Source organism: Sitophilus oryzae, unplaced genomic scaffold (assembly GCF_002938485.1).
Source record: "Sitophilus oryzae breed Bouriz unplaced genomic scaffold, Soryzae_2.0 scaffold_338_pilon_pilon, whole genome shotgun sequence".
NCBI classification, from domain to species: domain Eukaryota; kingdom Metazoa; phylum Arthropoda; class Insecta; order Coleoptera; family Curculionidae; genus Sitophilus; species Sitophilus oryzae.
The window spans coordinates 58584-64565 of NW_022146905.1; positions in this window are offsets into that span (position 1 = coordinate 58584).

Genomic DNA, 5982 nt, shown 5'->3' on the forward strand with positions numbered 1-5982 from the left:
TGTTTTTTTACTTTGTTTGTTAGTTTACCTTTGTCTACAAATTGAAAAATTTTTTGACAATAAAGGCATTTATTTATTTATTTATTTTATTTATTATCGAGGGCAAGATCGAGGGCACAAGAGGTTTGGGACGGAAAAAAATGTCGTGGCTGCGGAACATAAGACAGTGGACAGGCATTAGTAACATACAGACGTTGATCCACACAGCCAGGGATAGGGAAGCCATGGAAAGTGTGGTAGCCATTAATGGATAAGCAGAGAAAGAAGAACAACTTTGCAGTTATTAAAATAGAATAAATGCAGAAAATAAGACTTACCCGCGATTCTATAATATCAAACCAACTGCTCTAAAATAATTTCAGTACCTGTATAAATATAAGTGCTGGGTGTTTTAGCCGAATTATTTTATGAATTTAATGTGCAAAATATCTATACTTTTCTTAAAAATACTTTTAGTCATACCAAACAAAATAGTTCCTAGAAAGACACCCTGTATATAACAATCTTTAATCCTATTTACAAATAATACATTCTACTTACCTTGCGCCTTACGATAAATCCTTCGCTCCACATTTAACAAAGCGTCAAGAAGGAGATTCGAGGCTCTAATTTCCTCTGAAATTCAAGATTGAGCCTAGCGCCTCGAGACCCTGACATGGCTGATTTACTGCAGCCACTCTTTACCCTGTCTAGAATAAAACACCATCCATCAGACCTGACGTGACCAGTTAGCTGTGCATCCCCACATCAATCATTTTTTGGTGGCGAAACAAACGCGACGAATCTAGAGTTATGAGTACACCTGCGCTATTTCAAGCTTCGTAAATACTGGTCAAAACGTCCGATTAGGTCTATTAGTGGAGTGCCCAGAGACTTTTACCTCGGAATTGAATTACTGTCAATGTATTAATGTGAAACCTTCTGTATTGTGTTTTATAGATAAAATACTAAAATTTTTACCTATTTTTTTCCGTTGCTTTTAATTTTTTATTTTAGTAATTTTAGTATTATTCTTAGTTATTTCCTTTTCATTTTTTGATTTTTTTTTCTAAGTAAATTAATTGAAATAAATGAATCTAATGCATTAGCTATACCTATTCTGCTTATATTCTAATCATTGAAATTTTGATTGAAATCGAATTATACAGGGTGGCGCGTCATATACGACGCGGTTTTTGCAAGGGAAACAAAAGTTTGTATTGAAGTGAAATTATTATATACTTATGTAAGTCAATTTAAAGCATTTTCTAAAATTATATAGAGTTCTACAAGGTGTCCCCAAAAAAAGTTACACATCAAAGTTGTGTTTTTTTGTAATGAAACACCTTATATATTAATTGATTTTCGGATAGTAAAAAAATAAAGGCGAGTTTTATAAGAAAAGTATATGACTAAAATGTATAGTTTTTGAAATACATTCATCGGCGCGAAAAATGGGCACCTTTAAACTTTGATGTATTTTAAAGTTTAATATATTTTGTTCCAGTGGGCCGATTTTGACGATCTTTTAAGCAGTATGTAGCCACATTGTTTGACTTTTTAGCATCTCTTTCTAAATTAAAAATAAATCTCCCCATCTGTTAATTATACGAGGGACAACAAAATGTTGATATTTTGATGAAAGTTTGAAACACCCTGTGGAATATGTGAAAACAGCAAGAAATCTAAAAACCATTTTATCATCTAGACACATCTTTTCTCGATAGTCTGTTTTTTGGTTCATCTCATTAGCTGTATTTTTGTTGGAGATATTCGCTTTTGAAGAAGGCACTAACATTTTTAGTAAGTTCTGGTCCCGAAGCAGGCTTTCTTGACATAAGATTTGCTTCATTTAGTCTTCTTATAGTCCGTTAGTTAATATGTACGTTCTTTAGGTGCAATTCATTGTAAATTTGAAAAGCTTGCAAACGGCGGTTTCTTAGCGATAAACTTACAATAAGTCGATCGTCTCAAATAGAATTTCTCATACGAAGGTTCCTGAACGTCTAGATTCGAGTCCTCATGGACTCAGTATATTCTATGGTATTAAGGTATTTTAGGAAGCGGAATTTTATAGCAAATTCACTGAACTAAACAAATATAAAGCATTTCATTTGAAAAACTAAAACTTGTGTAAAAAGAGTGTAAAAATACTTGACTTACCCTGTATATCTATAAAAATATTTTTGAAACGTACCATTAAACATATATTTTGTAAAAGGTTTGGAGTGAAAATCTCAAATAGGAATCCTGATACAGAGCTTTTTCGGAACACGGAGCCATCTTGTATGTATGAATTTGTATATGTGTGTTTATTTACTAAAGTGAAAGCAACAAATTTAAGTGGGTAAACTTTGTAATATATCTTATTAACAATATAATGCAAAAAGTTTTATAAAAATTCGTTGACAGTAAATGAATTCCGAGTTTTGTATACTATAAGGGCTTAAAGCACTCCACTATATGTATAATGGGGTAATAAAACGCATTATTTGGCCAACAGAATGGCTTACTTATGGGTTATAATGTAGATGAATTGGATTATTTTGGATTTGTTTTGAAAAAATGCAATTTGTGTATTATCGTGGGTTATGCGTATTATTAAACTTAGTTCAAGAAAGCTTAATAATACTTAACTGCTATAATAATAGTGATTATTATGCTCAACTCTAATTCTAGTAAAATTGTGGTAAATTTAAAAGGGAGAAGAATAGGGAAAATGTTAGTTACGTAAGAAAGAAAGCTTCTATTGTTTTAGAAAAGTTTTTATTTAGAAATTGATTAATTTACAACACGAAACCAAACCAAACCATAACCGAGTTATTTTTCTTTGAAAATTTCAACAAAAAATAGATTTTTGCTTAAAGTTTTGGGCAATTTTATAACAAACCTTCTTTAAATATGTTTTTTGTTCTTTCTCTGTGTAATATCCAATCGGTTGATAGGTTGAATATATCGATTTTCTTTCTAACTTATAACCCAAATTTCAACTTTAAAAATGTCCCATTTATGATTTTACCTATGCTTATTCAAGATCATGTTTTTGTCAATGTTAATGTCATGTCAATTTTACATATGTTTTATTTATTATCTCAAAAAATGTTAGACATTAAGAAACAGGTATCGGTTTCTCGAAAATGTAGTTCTTAACAGAACTGTTTGTGCTTAAAAGTACAATTTTTAAAAAAATATTATGAAAATAGGCAAAAAAGGAGAATTACTCACAAAAATTCAACAACAACACGATATTATACATACAAAATAATGACTGACATTATGACAATTGTCAAATAATAAACGACAACGTTGCTGAACACGGCGCAATGTGACCAACATAGCATAATAAAATTCGGTTTAAACTAATTTTTGCAGCTTTAATCGAAATAAAATATCTGTTACAATCATTTGCTCTATAAAGTAAAATGAAGAGTTGCTCAAATATATAACATTTTGCCAACATTTCATTTAGTCAAGTTTATAGGCTTTAGTGTCAATTTCGATAGGATTGATGACGTGCATCGGCAATTTTTTGCTATTACCAAAAATGTAATAATATACCGCGAGTTCTATTTAAAATAAGAAAAATGCTACCATTTTTCAAACGATGCGGCCTAAAATATTTTAGATTGATGAAGCAGTTGCCTTAATGTAAAGATCCAAATTTTCAAAAGAATTCTATAACCGGTGCTCCATAAATGCCTAACGTGCCATCGCCGTGAATCACCCTATATGTAGATGAGAGGGATGTTACTCTCCGATGAGAGTCCAAAAGTAAAAAATAACTAAAATTTTGAACATACGCCATATAGCACCACGGAACGTACACGTATGTTCCTCGATATACAGGGTGGTTCGAACTGTATTCCGGAAACTTCGGCAGCATATTCTGCAGATAAAAATAAGTAAAAAAGTTCGTATAAATGTATGTCTTAAAATGCTTAGTTTTGGAGATACAGGGTGTAGAAGTTTCATTTTTATTTCGATTTTTTCCAAATATTTTTTGAAGTAACGTCAATATTTGGATGAAATTTGGTGTCTGGGAGTTTTTTGATATGAAAAATTTGATTTTGATGGCAATATGGCTCCTGCTTGTAGAGGGCGCCACCTACATATTTTTAACTGGTTTGAAGAGTAATAACTTTTCGTCCGTACCTGTATAAAACTGCTGAGTAAAAAAAATATACATTCACAACGTTTTCTACGTAAAAAAGGTCTCTTGGTAAAAATCGCTACGAGCAATGGTTCTCGAGATATTCGGAATCAAAATTATCAATACCTGTCATCATTGACACAAATTAAACATGCTGACTAAATAGTTATCAGACTGAAATCATAAACTTGAAATGTTTTTGTGTCAAAAGTTCAACAGAAACTGTTTTATTATGATGACAATTATGATTAATTTAAAGAAATAAAAATTTTCCAAATTTATTATTTCAGTCAAAATCTACTCAACGTGTTTATTTTTTAGTCATTAAGGACATGCATTGACTATTTCTATTCTAAATATCTTTAGAACAGCTGTTGCTCGTAGCGATTTTTACCAAGAGACATTTTTTACGTAAAAAATCATGGAAATGTACATTTTTTCACTCAGTAGTTTTATACAAGTACGGATGAAAAGTTATAACACTTCAAACCAGTTAAAACACATGTAGGTGGCACCACCTACAAATAGGAGTTATATTGACATCAAATTTCTCATGTCAAAAAACTCCCAGATACCAATTTCTTCCAAATGTTGACGTTACTTTAAAAATTATTTGCAAAAAATCTAAATAAAAATGAAACTTCTACACCCTGTATCTCCGAAACTAAGCATTTTAGGACATACATTTATACATTTTATCTGCAAAATATGCTGCCGAAGTTTCCGGAATACAGTTCGGACCACCCTGTATAGTCCGGTCGAGCTACCAAAATCCTTGTGTTTTTAGAAGATTTTTTTAGATTAGATTATAATTTTAGATTTTAATGTAGAGACCAAACGCCAAAATTTTCGAAATGACTTCCATGCTTAATTTCAACGTTAAAATCTTAAAAATTATTTAGAATCATAAAAAGGCCCCCTAAAAAACTTACGAGATTTAATATCTCCATCGGTCTAATAATTAAGTACATACATAATCCTCAAATTTAACAAGACTATAAATCCAAATAAAAACCATCTAACCCAATTCTACTTGCTGAATTTATAATACACTTTACAATGTTTAACGCTTCCATTTACGTTACATCCCAACTATATTACACACATTATATTATAACAGTTTCAGACTTGCGACGCTCCATAATCCCTTCGTGCTCGAAAGTAAGTGGATGGACCCGAGATTATGTCCCTTAATGGAGTCAAATAACGCCTTTCTCGCTGGACATTAAAATCTTTTAGGGCTGGTTAATTTCTCTATACGAGAATCATTAATCAAGGTGACCAGAGCGTATAAAATATGTATGAAGACTGTCCGCACGATCTTGAGTTCTATTAACGTCCTATAAAGATAATTGGGTGATTTAGTAGCTTTAGCAGGAAATTAATTATACAGTGTGGTCCAAATTGTATTCCGGAAACTTTGGCAGCATATTCTGCAGATAAAAATAATTTAAAAAGTTTGTATACATTTTTATTGTTTGGGTGTAGAAGTTTCATTTTTATTTCGATTTTTTCCAAATAATTTCTGAAATATCGTCGATATTTCGATGAAAATTGGTGTCTGAGTGTTTCTTGATATGAGACATTTGATTTTGATGTCAATATGACTCCTACTTGTAGAGAGCACCTACATATTTTTTAACTGGTTTGAAGAGTAATAACCTTGCTTCCGCACCTGTATAAAACTACTGAGTGGAAAAATATATATTACCGTCATTTTTTACGTAAAAAATGTCTCTTGGTAAAAATCGCTAGGAGCAACCGTTCTCAAGATATTTAGAATTGAAATAATATAACATGTTGAGTAGATAGTTATTTGATTGAAATGATAAATTTGGGAACTTTTTATTTTC